We start from the raw sequence: 15973 nt of genomic DNA on the forward strand, positions 1-15973 counted from the left end.
TTTTGTTCAGAAACTGGGTGAAAAGACTGTAGCATAATCACTGTGAAAATAACTAATGTATTTTATGTCATTTATTTTTCTCATTCAGGAGTTATACCACAAACTCAGCTATAACAGAACACAGATTTTTACATGCTGATAGCATAAATGAATACAGAGAATGCTCAGCAAGTTTGCTGATGATACCAAACTGGGTGGAGTGGCTGACACCCCAGAGGGCTGTACTGACATCCAGCGTGACCTAGACAGGCTGGAGAGCTGGGCAGAGAAGAACCTAATGAGGTTCAACAAGGACAAGTGTAGGGTCCTGCACCTGGGGAGGAGGAATGTCAGGCACCAGTATAGGTTAGGGGTGGACCTGCTGGGAAGCAGTTCTGAGGAGAAGGATCTGGGGGTCCTGGTAGACAGTAGATTATCCAATAATATGCCCTTGTTGCCAAGAAGGCCAACGGAACTCTGGGCTGTATAGGGAAAAGCGTGTCCAGCAGGTCAAAGGAGGTCGTTCTCCCCCTCTACTCTGCACTGGTGAGGCCACAACTGGAATACTGTGTCCAGTTTTGGGCTCCCCAGTTCAAGAGAGACAGGGAGCTACTGGAGAGAGTCCAGAATAGCGCAACAAAGATGATGGAGGGATTGGAGGATCTCCCTTATAAGGAAAGGCTGAGAGAGCTGGGACTCTTTAGCCTGGAGAAGAGAAGGTTGAGGGGAGACCTTATTAATGTTTACAAGTATCTGAAGGGTGGGTTTAAGGAGGATGGAGCCAGACTCTTTTCAGTGGTTCCCAGTAACAGCACAAGGGGTAACGGGTACAAGCTGGAACGTAGGAAGTTCTGATCAAATATGAGAAAAAACTTCTTTACGGTGAGGGTGACAGAGCACTGGAACAGGCTGCCCAGGGAGGTTGTGGAGTCCCCTTCTCTGGAGACTTTCAAGACCTGCCTGAATGCAGTCCTGAGTAATGTGCTCTAGGCAATCCTGCTTTAGCAGGGGAGTTGGACTAGATGATCTCTAGAGGTCCCTTCCAACTCTGAAAAATTCCGTGATTCCGTGACTGTTTCAATAAAACTGGATTTGTTTTGCCACTGTGAACAGGGCCCTAAGTATATGTCGCTTCATAAAGGTGAAAATTTAAGAGAAATAAAATTTTATATTTTTTTTTTTTTAACTTACCAAGAACTGTAGTTGACTGCCTTTCATGGAGATCCCTCCTTCTCTTCCAGTTCCATGCTGACTCTCCTAAGGCTTAAGAGAAGTTCAGTGACACATAGTTCAGTAAAAGAACAGTGACATTAAGTCTAATGAATCTATTCAGTACACCTGGACTTTTCTTTTGTGGAGTATTTGGTTGGGTTTGTTGGGTTTTTTGTTATAATAAGCATAATGATTTTTAAAGACTCACCTTAACATCATAGAGTCAGAATCGTTTAGGTTGGAAAAAACTTTAAGATCATCAAGTCCAACCATTAACCTAGCACTGCCACATCCCTCAGCACCACTCTACATGTCTTTTAAATACCTCCAGGGATGGGGACTCAACCACTTCCCCGGGACAGCCTGTTCCAGTGCTTGACAACCCTTTCGGGGGAGAAATTTTTCTTAATATCTAGTCTAAACCTCCCCTGGTGCAACTTGAGGCCATTTCCTCTTGTCCTATCACTTCTTACTTGGGGAAGAGACCAACTCCCCCTTGCTACGACCTCCTTTCAGGTAGTTGTAGAAAGCGGTAAGGTCTCCCCTCAGCCTCCTTTTCTCCAGGCTAAAGAAGCCCAGCTCCCTCAGCTGCTCCTCCTAAGACTCCTTATAAGCTTGAGACCCTTCATCAGCTTCGTTGCCCTTCTCTGGATCTGCTCCAGCACCTCAATGTCTTTCTTGTAGTTAGGGGCCCAAAACTAAACACAGTACTAAAGGTGGGGCCTCGACCAGTGCCAAATACAGCAGGATGACCACTTCCCTAGTCCTGCTGGCCACACTATTTTTGATATAAGCCAGGATGCTATTGCCCTTAGACACCTGGGCACGCTGCTGGCTCATATTCAACCAGCTGTCAACCAATACTCCCAGGTCCTTTAACGTGGGGCAGCTTTCCAGTCACTCTTCCCCAAGCCTGTAGCACTGCATGGGGTTGTTGTGACCCAAGTGCAGGACCCAGCACTTGGCCTTGTTGAACCTTTTATGACTGGCCCATTGATCCAGCCTGACCAGATCCCTCTGTACAGCCATCCTACCGTCAAGCAGATCAACATTCCCACCCAACTTTCTGTCATCTGCAAACTTACTGAGGGCACACTCGATCCCCTCCTCCAGATCACTGACAAAGATATTAAACAGAACTGGCCCCAATACTGACCCCTGAGGAACACCACTTGTGACTGGCCACCAACTGGATTTAACTCCATTCAGCCCAACTCTTTGGGCCTGGCCATCCAGACAGTTTTTTACGCAGCAGAGTATGCCCATCCAAGCCATGAGCAGCCAGTTTCTCCAGAAGAATGCTGTGGGAAATGGTGTCAAAGGCCTTACTAAAGCCTAGGTAGACAATATCCATGGCCTTTCCCTCATCCACTAAGCAGGTCAGGTTAGTCAACCAGAACCTGCCTTTCATAAACCCATGCTGACTGGGCCTGATCACCTGGTTGTCCTGTATGTGCTATGTGACAGCACTCAAGGTGATCTGCTCCATAATCTTCCCCAGCACTGTCAGACTGACAGACCTGTATTTTCCCAGATCCTCCTTCCAGCCCTTCTTGTAGGTGGGCATCACATTTGCTAACCTCCAGTCAACAGGGACCTCCCCTGTTAATCAGGGCTGCTGATAAATGATGGCATGCCAGCTCCCTCAGTATCCTTGGGTGGATGCCATCTGTCCCCATAGACCTGTATGTGTCTAAGTCGTGCAGCAGGTCACTATCCATTTCCCGTTGGATTATGGGGCCTTCATTCTGCTCCCTGTCCCTGTCTCCCAGCTCAGGGAGCTGGGTACCCCCAGAACAACTGGTCTTACTGTTAAAGACTGAGGCAAAGAAGGCATTAAGTACCTCAGCCTTTTCCTCATCCTTTGTCACTATGTTCCCCCCCACATCCAATAAAGGATGGAGATTGTCCTTAGCCCTCCTTTTGTTGCTAACATATTTATAGAAGCACTTTTTATTGTCTTTTATGGCAGGAGTCAGATTAAGTTCTAGTTGGGCTTTGGCCCTTCTGTTTTTCTCCCTGCATAACCTCACGACATCCTTGTGGTCCTCCTGAGTTGCCTGCCCCTTCTTCCAAAGGTCATAAAGTCCCCTTTTTTTCCTGAGTTCCAGACAAAGCTCTCTGTTCAGGCAGGCCGATCTTCTTCCCTTCCAGCTTGTCTTTTGGCACACAGGGACAGTCAGCTCTTGCACCTTTAAGATTTCCTTCTTGAAGAATGTCCAGCCTTCCTGGACTCCTTTGCCCTTCATGACTGCCTCCCAAGGGACTCTGTCAACCAGGTTCCTAAACAGGCTAGAGTCTGCCCTTCAAAAGTCCAAGGTAGCAGTTCTGCTGACCCCCCTCCTTACTTGTCCAAGAATTGAACACTCTATCATTTTGCGATCACTGTGCCCAAGGCGGCCTCCAAACATCACATCACCCATAGGCCTTTCTCTGTTTGCAAACAACAGGTCCACTGGGGCGTCTTCCCTAGTTGGCTTCACTCACTAGCTGTGTTAGGAAGTTATCCTCAAGACAGTCCAGGAACCTCCTAGACTGTTTCCTCTCTGCTGTATTGTATTTCCAGCAGACATCTTGTAAGTTGAAGTCCCCAATGAGAAAAAGGGCTAGCGATTGTGAGACTTCTCCCAGATGCTTATAGAATATTTTATCTGCCTCTTCATCCTGGTTGGGCGGTCTATAAGAGGCTCTCACCATGATATCTGCCTTGTTGGCCTTCCCCTTGATTCTTACCCATAAACACTCAACCCTATCATCACCATCATTAAGCTCTGGACAATGAACACACTCCCTAACATACAGGGCTACGCCACCACCTCTCCTTCTTTGCCTGTCCCTTCTGAAGAATTTATAGCCATCCACTGCAGCACTCCTGTTGTGTGAGTCATCCCACCGTGGTTCTGTGATGGCATCTATATCATAGTTTCCCTGCTGCACAATGGCTTCCAGCTCCTCCTGCTTGTTGCCCATGCCGCATGCATTGGTGTAGACACATTTCAGTTGGGCTATTGAGCCCACCACCTTTTTGGGGGGTGAAGCCCTAATTCCTACATGACCATTCTCAGGCACTGATCCTACTGCCTGGATCCAGATCCTGATATCCCAATTTGAGGAACAGTTTTTAATAATATGCAAGTCCCAGTTCCCTCTTTTATAAATGGCATCCACAGTGCTCTGCTTACTCTTTCTATTGATCTTGCACTAAGTTTTGACTTGTGTGTTTCTCACCAAAAAGTCACAGTTGATATCAGAGGGTTTTATTTGTTGTTGGATTCCAGGAACTGATGAAAGAAGGAAAGAAACTGAAAATGTATAGTGACCTCTCCAAAACTCCGTTAAAAAGAAGAGAGACAAAGAATAGTCAGAGGGGAAAAAGTTAATAGAAAATTGGACATTAGAGGAAAGGTTAGCAGGAAACAATGGGTATAAGAAGAGTCAGTGAAGTGATTTAACCAGAAAGGGGATGGAATAAAAGAAACAAAATTATCTCCTTAGCAGAGCAATGAGAATGGGCTTTTCAAAACTGTTTGACATTGGCCTATCCCCTATTGAAGTAAAAGAATTACATCAATTCAAAAAATGCTTTAGGAAAACCTTTAAGCCACTTAACTTGAACCATTTAACTTGAAGCATATGAAGTATCTAAACTCGGCTCAGCTAAACAACTAAAGAAGTGCTTAAATTTGAAAATAAGTCTAAATCATCTTGTAATCATTCACTAAGTCTGTAGTATCGAGCACGCATTCAAATCTGAGCTCCAACTCCTTACCCTGCTAACATGCAGACTCACACTTTGGCACTAGGCTGGCTCCAGCCTTCCGGTTATCAGATAGGCAAAGTCAAGTACAAGACACAAGGGACTAATGTGGATTCAAACTCTTCTCTCAAAAGCCATACTCATAGAAGTATTGTGACTTAAGTACAAGATTAATTGTTTGATGAAGCAGAATGCAAATAATTAAGTTCTTAAAGTTAATTCAAGAATTGGGTCTTGAAAAGAAAACTAAAGAAAAAGTGGCTGAGAAAGAAAGAAGAAACAGATTGTTGAATCTGTATTAAAAATAAATGACCTCTGAGTTGTATCTCAGTGCGCTCTGACCGAAAACTACTGCTTCTTTCTGGCTTAAGTATTAAATCTTATTTTTAATACACAAATTAGTAAATAATCTTGCCAAAGGTTAGATTAGTTCAGTGGTTGATAACAGTACTAAAGTAATTCTTAACACAGGGTGTAGTTCAGTCACTGGTATAAAGGGCTCACCATCTCTCCTGCCTAGTTAAAACACACTTGCACTTCCAAACCCAATTTGGTAAATAGCTGGGAGAGGGTTAATATCCCGTATTCCAATCTCTATGGTAACAACCATAGAGATAGGAGAAAATAAGACACTAGTAGGGTTCTGTCCCTTTTACTCCTTACCCTACGACACAGTTACTAGAAGAAAACAGAAATTGAGCCACTTTTTGAGATACCAAAAAAGGTCTGGGGCATCTCTCAGCATCCTGTGAAATTCTGATCATTGTGATCACTATGGATCATTCTGTGCACTATTATTTTAATCTGTCACCTATCTAAATGACCAGGCAGCAAATACCAACACTCAACAGCTATATTCTTACACACACAACCCCCTGCTACCAATATTCCATCCTTTATCTATAGCTGTAAAAAAGGAAACTTCCTGTTTTTAAGATGTATGCTTAATAAAGCCATACACGTAAGAATCATTACTTAATGAAGGTAGGGCACTAGAGTAAGAAAAGACCTGATTAAGACAGTGAGTTAGAGATAGAATTATTTCCTCTATAGATGCAATCACCTTTTCATAAAATGGTTAAATAAAATAACAGTCTGATCTTCTCGGGAGAATTAAGAGCATTACTAAAATTTTATAAATGTTTTGAAGCTCAGATTTCAAAATTTCCCAGAAATTGGGAAACTAGAGAAGCAAATGAACAACTTACATCAAGCTGTCTTAAAAGAAATAAGATGAACAGCACAAAAGCAAACAAATTAGTACTAGCTAAAGCATTTCCAGATCCCTCACTCCTGCACTCATTTCAGCAGCTTTCATTTAAATGCTTTCAAACAATTCCAAAAAAGCTGAACTTCACTCCCCTAAGCAGTGCTACTGATAAAACTACTCATGCGAACAGTTAAGCACACGCATAGGACTATGGCTAAAGCAAGTAATTAAGAAATTAGCTAATGAATTCAGTGTATCACTAACAATTACTTTTGAAAAGTCAAGGACAGCTAAGAAGATAGCAAAGCTTGAGAAATTAACAGCTGAAATACTGGGGGAGGGGGAGAAATTAGGTTATGGTCCCAGCAATCACCCTACAAAAATCTAACTTCAATACCTATTAAATAACAGAATCAATCCTAAGAATAAATAGAACATCCCCTCAATAACTTAATAGTCATGACAGCCACACTATTTTCTCACCATTTGATGAGTCCTCTTCAGTTCAAGGCTGAAGTTCATGGGTGCTGTGGAGAAGATCAATTGGCAACTGCTCTGCTGTAATTAATCCATGAATAAAGAATGGGCTTCAGTTTTCACAGATACCAAGCCAGCACTTTTCACAACCATTAAATCCACAAAACTATTAAAACATTTAGAAGTTACAGTTAGGCCATTTTAGCAAAACTCTACCATGGAACCTAAATTTAATAACAAATCTTTCTTAAATCCTCAGGAATCTATTTATTATTATGAGTCAGGCCTACAGCTATGTTAGAGTCAATATTATAAGATCTGAATGAAATATAGTACATATATGAAATATATACCTTTTGACTACACCATTAGTCTTTATGCTACATTGAGCATTTTAGAGGCTGAAAAAAAAATTAAATTGAAAGTTGGGTACTGAAAAATCAGGAGATAGTCTACAGTAAAAAAAAAAAAAAAAAAGCAGCTAGTTTGGTTTTTTTTTCATCGGGAACTTTATAGGAAATCTAATAAAGCAGATGCAAGTCCTAAGCCAGCACATATTTCTTGCAGTCCTTACTGCCTACAGAAGCATCCCTAGATTAGGTCTATACTGTCAAATTCAGAACTCTGTTTTCAGTATACAATAGTAAAAGCTGTACACTTCAGCCCTTTCTAGATTACAACCTCTGTCATTGCTAGTGGACTGAAATTACAAAAGTAATGAATTCCAAATCCTGTATTTGTCAGGGTAAATCAGAGACTGAATGGCTACAGAAGGAAGTAGAAAACTCATACATGAAAGAGGACATTCAACTACAGTTACTAGGTTATTAAACTGAAACTTTAAACTTCAACTGATCTCAAATTTACAGAAGAGGTCTGAAGGGAGGCTTAGATAAATCTATAACAGCGATCTAGAAGGCTGGACAAGCATCAGGGGCAAGGCAGGGCTCAAATTAGAAAAATAAATAAAAAATATTTGGAATTCCCACTGTCTGTATGTCCATATGCCATATAAACACAGAATACCAAAATAATACGTAGATGTGCAATTATTGAAAAGATTACCATATATACTTCATGTGGGTGTATCTTGGTGCCCTCCACCTGGTCTAACTTACCTAGGAACTGGACCAGATGAAGGTAATGAAATAACATGCAAGTACCCAGGCAAGCCAAAGAATCTAACTAAAAAGTTACACGGTAACGACACAATGCCAGTTTTCATTACAACAAATTCCTCTAATCCTCATAGTTGTAAAATAAATCTTAGAAACACATAGGAAGGTAATTTGTAAAGTAATGCGTGCCTGAGTCAGACAGCAGACAGCCTCCAGCTTTCTAATCATCCCTGACTAGCTATGAGCTTCTGTGCCATTTTGGCAGCTAAGTACGTGGCTTTGGTTTTGCCACTTCTCAACTGGACCTTAGGCAATTCAGTATATCCAAGCCTGCTGCATATAGGAAACTCCAAGTACAAGAAGCTGGGGGGATGTCATCTCGGCAATGTGCGTTATAATAAGTCCCTCTCTTCCACTCTATACTGATTTTCTCTAGAATTTTAAATTACAAATTCAGGGTCTCAAGTTCCTCCAGGGCCTAAATCCAGGATTCCTAAAGAAATGCCTACTAGGTCTCTACACTGGATCCAATTGTCAACAGTTCCCCTCTTCTGACATAAGAGAACTTGCACAACAAGGGTGAAAAAGCTACCATTTCTAGAGGCAGAACTTTCTTGGGGCTGGTGTAAGTCTATGGAATGAATGTGCCTAGGAGCTAAGGGCCATCAGAAACCTAACTGCATTTTGCTTGAAGAGCAAAACACATTACTTTGACCTTGCCTCGCTAACATAAATACATAACACCTATATGGAAGAAAAGACAGATAAAATAAACTGAAAACATTAAACTGCACATGCTCCTTCCCCTGGCAACAAGAGAACAGATAAATGCTGGTCATGTCACTTATTACAGTATGAGGAGATCCTCTGACAATATAATAACCCTCTGAGGAGAGGAACCTATAACAGAGGACGGGCACTATTAGGAGGTGTTCGGGTAGTGCTGTAATGAGAACTGTATGAGGAAAGCAGTTGATTATAGGAATTGCAGCTTAACCTCATATTTGCTACCACAGCAGATAAGACTTCCACCATTCCGATCGGCCCAAGTTGTTTCGGATGGAAATTTGACCCAAAGCATTGACATCATTTTTGGTGAGACTCAAAATCCCTTTCTCTTCCCTTCTGTCCTCAGCTGTGTTCCTTCTGTGACTTTTTGGCTTCACTAGTCACCGAGGAAACAAACTGATGACCCTCTTACAGATGCTACAGACAGAGAATGCAATACCCACGTTGTTATTACATAGATTTTTAGACTATAGCAATGGCCTTTCTCATTTGTTCTGATACTCAGTTAAATATTTGCCCACTCTGACTCTTAAATTATTATAATTGTGCATTATTTAACATAGGAAATATGAATGGAAGATGTAAATCAAGAGTATTACAGTAGGCTTGTGTTTCGTGCAGTCCTAAGTAATACTGAGAACAATGATTGTGTAATATCACTATTAGCTGCCTAAGTCCGAAATACAAGAGCATAATAATGAAGAGAACTACTCGGTGTGCTTACACATAATAATACACATTTCGGTTTGTACAGGATTGAGACCTGTGTGCATCAAGTACAGAATCTGACAGCAAGTATTAGATATGAGGAGATGTAAAAATTTCGCTTTCATTAAAAATTTTAATGAGACCTTAGGAATGACATCTGAAAGGACAATAGTGTGATTCATAAAAAAGAATACCATGTCCTGATATAACTTCTATATCTTATTCTTATATTAAGGTTGGAAAAATGGGTGAAAAATAATAACTAAAATTATTTTAGGGCAAAATTATTCATAATCTAAGTACAGAGAAGTGATATCAGCAACATCATAATTTTATTTTATTTTTTACTGCTTTTATTGCTATTTCTACTGCAAAGTCCTCTTTTCACAGGCACATAACCTTCAGAAAAAAAAATTATAAGACATTTACTATCATCCTTCTCAGTTAAAAGGCACACTTTTTGAAAATTTCACTCACAGTAATTTCAATAAAATAAGAGCAAAAACATAAATACACTGCAAATCATTTATATTTCCTCCTTTTTAACATAAAGGTTTTACGAACTGAAGTTTTTTCATCTGGCTAATTTTCACTGAGGACTTGTGTTTAAAAAATCAGGAATTAGTTTCTTCAGCAACACCAAACTTCAAATCCGAGGAAAATACAGTAACAAAAATGCATAATGTTATCTATGTGATTACTTACATGTTGCCTTGCACTACTTTTTCTCTAAGGAGCTCCAGAATGACATATTTTCTGAGTAGCAGTAGTTTTCACAGCCGTGATGGTGTAAGCTTTTTGAGCCCAAAAGCTTGCTGCTTTCAACTGTGTCAGTTGGTTAAAAAAAAAAAAAAAAAAAAAAAAAAAAAAAAGAGAGAGAGAGAGAGAAATTACCTCTCCCTTCAAAACTTGTTCTGCTTATATTTTTATCAGTGCGGCTCTAGAAAGGGAGCGGAATCATGAGAAGCATTAGGCCCTGAGCCTTCTAACGTTCGTCTGCAAGTAGTCCAGCTGAGTTTAAGAGGACCAGGCTCACAGACGTGAAGATTTTGAAAGTCAGTGGGAAGAGAGCTCCCCAGCTCTCATTATGTACTTTTGAAAAATCTTCCCCCAAAGTCATGGGAACAACAGCTTGCAGGTCCCAGGCCTTTGCCTTCCTTTCCCTTTTTAAAAAGCGTATCCGATTGAAAAAAAAAGCCCCACTTAAGTCTAAACTGCTGAGGAGCCGCTGGCTAGGGATGCGTTGGGTCTCCCTGGGAAGGCCGTGCGGGGTGCGGGCAGCCCGCGCAGAGCCCGCAGGAACGGATCCCTCAGCAGTCAAAAGTCAAGTGCAGACCGGCGGCACTGTCGCCTCGCCTTCCCCCCGCGGCTTCCAGCCGCTCCCAACCTCCATCTCGCTTTCCCCATCTGTGAAAGGGGTTCAGGAGCGCTCGCCCGGCCATCAGGTACCTCATGAACTTGGAGGGGACCAGAGGAGGGGGGCGGCGTGAAAATGAAAGTTCACGTCGTCGGCCCCCCCCCCCCCCAGCGCTGCGAGGAGCAGCCGAGGCGGGAGCGCTCAACCTCGCTTCCCTCAAGTTCCTCCCAGAGATATTTTTTTTTGAAATGACCGGCGTACAGCACCGCCGGGCCCAATCTGCCCCGAGATGCGCCCACGCACAACACCCGGCTCGCTTTCCTTCGCCCGCCCGGGCGGGGGGTGGCAGCTTATGAGGGGTGGCTTGGGCGGGGGGGGGGGGGGGTCGCCGAGCCGGTGCGGCGGAGGGCGCGAGGGACTGAGGGGAGTGTGGGAGGGGGCGGACGAAGGGGAGCGGCGTCTGCCAGGGCGGGATCGGGCCCGCGGGCTGCCTGGGCGCGATGTGGGCAAGCGCCGAGCGCCGCGAAACCCCTTCGGCTGAGGGAAAGGGGGATAAGGGGAAAAAGGGGGGGCGGCGCAACCTGGGAGCCGCGGGGGTCCTCGGAGGCGCTTGACGCGGGGGGGGGGTGGGGGGGTGGCAGGAAGGCGCTCTTCATGATTTTCCTCAGGTCCTCCGGCGCACCCACCCCCCTCCCCCCCCGCCGCCATCCTCTCCCTACCTCACCCAAAACGCGCTGCCCCCCCCCCCCCCCCCCCCCCGCCTTTACCTTGACAAGTCCGCGAGGCCGGCGGAGGTCTGCTCTCTTCCCTCCCCCCCCCCCCCCCATCTCTAAGGCGCCACCTCTCCCCCACGGGCCGGCACTCCGGGTGACATTTCTCTCCCCCCCCCCCTCCCCATCCTCCTCCTCCCCCCTCCCCTCCCCATTAGTGGCGGTTGGGTTGGGAGCGCGGGAGCGCGCGCTCGCGGGGAGGGCGTGGAGCGCGCGCGGGCGGGGGGGGGGGGAAGGGCGGCATTGACAGCGAGCGCCGTGTCCGTAGCGCTGCCTCAGCCCGAGCGGGCTCCCCCCCCCCAACCCCCCGCTTCCCCCCCCCCGTTCCCGGCATGCCCCGGGGCGGCGGGGCTGGCTCTAACGAATTTGAATGAAGAGCCCTGCTCTTTCGGCGCCATTTTCGAGTGATGCCCGATCGCATCGCTGCCGCGGGGGAGCGGCGGCTCGCCGGGCCGCCCGTCGCCAAAAGTCACCTCTCTCCCCTTTCCCCTTCTCGCCGCTGCCGCCACCGCCGTGTTTCGGAGCGGGTGCCGCCGCCGGCGCAGGCGGTAAGAGCCGGAGGAACCGGGCGCGGCTGGGGTTGAGGGAACTGGGCGGGCGGGCGGGCCGGGCGGGGGAAGCCCGTCTTCGGAAAAGCGGGGGGGGGGGTGGTGGTGGTGGTGTGGGGGGCAACCTGTATCCCGTCGCTGCCGGGAAGAGTCTCCCTCGGGAGCCCGGCGGACAGCGGGCGGGAGGCTGCCGGAGCCGGCGGCAGGTCTCGGCGCTGGCTCCTGGGCGGATCTGTCACTGGCTTCCCTCAGCCTCAGAGGGTGGGAGCGAGCGGGAGCGGCTGCCTCCTCCGGCAGGTAACCCCGCTCCCCCGGGGCGGCGGCGGGCAGCATCTCGCCCCGGCGGGGGATCCCGGGCAGCCCGGCTTCCCAAAGCCCTGTCGGCCCGCCCCGGGGGAGAGCGGGGCGGAGGCGGGCTGGGGGGAAGCTCGGGGCGGGCGGGAGGCGCGGGACAGCCGGAGCCGGAGGGTCGCACCGCGGCCCCGGTGTGCGCCCCGCTCTCCCCTGACATGACATGACAGGCTTCCCCTCTGATCTTCCCCCCGCTTCCCCCTTCATTACCACCCCCCCACCCCACCCCCCCCCGCCGATCCCTCCCTCCTGCCTTCTCCCCCGCCTCTCCGCCGTGGAAATTTCGGGGCAAGCGCTCGGGACGCGGCGGCTCCTGCTTCCCCGGCCCTTGCAGCAGGAGTAGCCAGCGTGACTTCCCCACTTACATGCACATCTCCTTTTCTCGCCCCCCGTCTCCCCCCCCCACCCCCCCCCCCGCCTCCTCCTTCCTCTCTCCCCGTGTTTTCGTAACCCGGATTAATGCCCCTTCGCTCTTTCTCTTCCCCCTCCCTTCTTCCCCCCCCCTCAAAATAAGAGGACAACCTTCGCTTTTTTTCTCCGCTTGTTTGCTTTCCATGTTAGCAGATTAACTTCTCTGTTTAAACGCTTTCTCCACCTCCCACTTAAGCGCTTAATTTCCCGTGTCACGATATCGGAGCCGCCTTTAGCAGAAACCTGGGTGACGGTTATGCTGCCACATGCTATCACATTTATCATCTCTGTCCCTTTGGGTATTAACGAAGGACCAAAGTGCTGTTCATCGCGTATTGCACAGGGCTATTTTTTCCCCCCCTCTTAGCGTTAAAACGCGAGTTTCCTTCCTGAACTAGAGGGGGGGAAGCATAATCCGAGGCCATTTGAATCGTGCCAGCTATTTGTAGGTGTTTTTCCTCTCCTCCCACACACCCCAAAAACGAGTAAATACCCTCCCCGTAGATATCACTGTATTAGGCTGGGCTCAGAGCTGGCCATTCACCTCGTCTTCTCCGCCTACAAAATTCTCTGTCTCTGTCACCCGGGTCGCTATTTGTCATTGGCTTAGCTATTTTTTGGTGGCTGTTTCTATGTCATTTCTCGGTGGCCAGCAGCTCTCGGAGCTGTGCGAGCGCGATCGCGCTTATTGTGATAGGCGCCGAAAATCGCTTTCGCAGTCGATCCGCCGAGCGATCCCCCCCCCACACGCGCACCCCCCTCCCGCCGCAACACACAGAATATGTGACACAGTGCCTTTTCTTCCACGACGCCGTTTAACCCTCTCGGGGCCGGGTCTGGCGTGGGCGCTTGCCTTTTCGGAGTGGCGCACACAGGCACCGAATCCATCTATTTTATTTTTTTGGCGGCGGCTCCTCGTTGGGAGCGGCGGCGGGGAAGGGATAACGCGGTGCAGCGGGGGCAGGCAGCTCCATAGCAGCGCGGTAAGCTCCGCTTCTGGCAGGCCAGCGGGCTCCCTTCCCAGCTACAATTTGTAGCCTTACTTTTTATTCCTGTTCCTACTTCCCTCTTCACTTTTCGGCCGCCCGACCATGGGTGTTGGTTTTTTAAATTTTATTATTATTTTTTCTTGTTTTGTTGTTTGGATGGTTTTTTTAATTTTTTTCCCGGAGGCAGGAAGGCATACGGATATTTTTCCCCCGATGCCGTGTGATCGGCGGGCTTTGCCGTCGAGCTGGCGGGCGCGCAGGATGCGCAGCGAAGGCAAAGCAGCATCGCCCCCTCCTACCCCCCCCCCCGCCTTCCTCCGTGAAAGGCGCCCGTTCAGCGGAGACCGGACCGGCTGCTGCCCCCCCTGGTTGCCTGCGGGGACGCGGGGCTGGGAGGTTGGACCGGGTCACAGCCTTTCCCCGCTCTTCTCCCCCCCCCTTCCTCCACCCCCCCCGCCTCCATTCCCCCCCGCCCCCCCCCCCCCCCCCCCCCCCCCCCCCGCACATCCCTCCGCGGCGTTCAAAGCCAAAAAGCGGCCGCCTTGAGCTTGTAGTACCGTCGCCACCGAAAATAACGAGTTAACCGAAGAACGTAGGAGGGACGTAGAGAAGAGTTGGGGTGCAGAAGTGCTGTACAAAAAGATTTCTGTGTACATGGCTGAGAGCGTGTAGTCTTAAAGTGAAATGCAAAACTTAAGCCTTTCCAGCATGGCAACTGGATTGTGATTCAAGGTATTTTCTGTGCAGTGCAGAAATACAATAGTTCAAGGAGGTTTTTCTGCCTCCGATCCTTAGTTTCCCTGGATTCTTTTAATCCAGTACACAAATTACACTTTTTCAGTCCTTTTTTTCCTGGGAATAGCTGCTGTGTTTGTCTCCGCAATTTATACCTTTATGCCCCGATAGCTAGAAAATTCAGTTTAATCTCTGAAATGGCAATACTTAGTAAGATCCTATTGAAATTTAGCACTTACTTCTTTAGATTTGCATCATTACTTTCAGAGTGTTTTCAGAAACGTTTCTAACAGTATGGGAATGTGCACAAAGCTGTTTCCTTGTAGCTGTGTATACTTACAAATACCAGAATTTGAAGAGATTTACACTATTCATCAGTGGAAATGCACTCACAGACACTGACTTTCACTTTCAAGGAAATAACTGTCCTGACTCATAGCTAATTTAGAAAAAAATATCTATAATTCAGTATCGTACAGGTGCGTATGCATTTTTTTCCACTATTTGACAGTCATGTTCAATAGCATGCAACTTATACCTATTTTTCATTTTAATTAAAATCTGTGCTTAGCACATATTTGACTGCATAAAACAACTGTTCTTTTCAGCTTTTTTATTTCTCATCTGCACCGTTCCCATATTTTACAATTACATAAAGGTGGGTGTGGCTAAAATGAAAGCAGTAAGCAATCTGATATCAATATATAGTGTATGTTAACTAGGTTTTCATTTCTTATATTTGATGTACTCCTTGTTTTGAGATATTTGGGGGGAAAAGATCATGTAGCTTAAATAGACCCTTGTAGAACTGCTTGCATTTTTCACCTTAGTTAAAATGTCAAACATTAACTGGGATTACTTGGCCCTGGAAAAGTTACGTTCGGAGGAAATACCAAATGAACTTAAAGATCGAAACATATATATTTGTATTATATCATTAAGTAAAAGTTAAAGTTCTGTGCTTAATAGAATATTGATTAGGTATACTGTGTAGCAGAGTGTGTGTATTTTTTTTTTTTTCTAGTCTAATCCTTTATCTTGATTCTTAGGAAAAAATATCCAAATAAGCTTCAGTTGTCTTTTTTTTTTATTTTTTTTTTTTTTAAGCCCACTAAGTTGTACTGAAAGTTTCCAAGAGGTACCTTTTAATTTTATAGATATAAATCTACTGAAGTTTGGAGGAACACTGAGATTTTTGATTTTTCAGAAGTAACAGTAATTTGAAGGTGTGACTATATATCTATGTGACTTTTTCATGTGTTAGGTCAGTATTACGTAGGAAGCTTATTGTAGTAACATTTTAAAGACAGAGTTATATATATGATAACAAGGTGTCATGGGGTTCTTTTTCTGTTTGTTTGGGTTTTTTTCTTTTTGCTTAGCTTCTGGAATTATGAACTTTTTACTACTCCATCCAAAATGTAATGTCATGGAAGGAATTTTGCTGCTAAATTGTAGTCTTTATTTCCTTCATTATCCTTATGACTAAGATTCTGTAGTGAAGTACAACTGGGACTGCATACACGCTACCTGTCTGTGTACACCCTGCCTGCAAACACTGT

At 46.1% G+C, this 15973-nt stretch overlaps 2 long non-coding RNA genes across 16 annotated transcripts in view; one reads left to right on the plus strand and one right to left on the minus strand.

Moving 5' to 3' along the window:
• Positions 1-11425, minus strand: part of LOC128916285 (uncharacterized) — a 98468-nt gene extending 87043 nt beyond the window's left edge. For 9 of the 10 annotated variants that reach the window (XR_008468895.1, XR_008468893.1, XR_008468894.1 and 6 more), the window contains exons 1-4: positions 11375-11425; positions 9956-10075; positions 6642-6716; positions 1171-1242 (exon numbers count right to left, since the gene is read on the minus strand). This is a non-coding gene — a long non-coding RNA (uncharacterized LOC128916285). Of the gene's footprint in view, positions 1-1170; positions 1243-6641; positions 6717-9955; positions 10076-10699; positions 10878-11374 lie in introns of those variants that run through there. The other variant, XR_008468892.1, reaches the window with a different exon arrangement.
• The window catches only part of LOC128916303 (uncharacterized), a 74054-nt gene that overhangs the window by 40996 nt on the left and 17085 nt on the right, over positions 1-15973 (plus strand). For 4 of the 6 annotated variants that reach the window (XR_008468907.1, XR_008468910.1, XR_008468901.1 and 1 more), the window contains one exon: positions 8770-8848. The exons of the other annotated variants lie outside the window; for them this stretch is intronic. This is a non-coding gene — a long non-coding RNA (uncharacterized LOC128916303). The remainder of the gene's footprint in view (positions 1-8769; positions 8849-15973) is intronic. 6 annotated transcript variants of the gene reach the window in all.

The sequence above is a fragment of the Rissa tridactyla genome, chromosome 1 (genome assembly GCF_028500815.1).
Source record: "Rissa tridactyla isolate bRisTri1 chromosome 1, bRisTri1.patW.cur.20221130, whole genome shotgun sequence".
In the NCBI taxonomy this organism is placed as follows: Eukaryota; Metazoa; Chordata; class Aves; order Charadriiformes; family Laridae; genus Rissa; species Rissa tridactyla.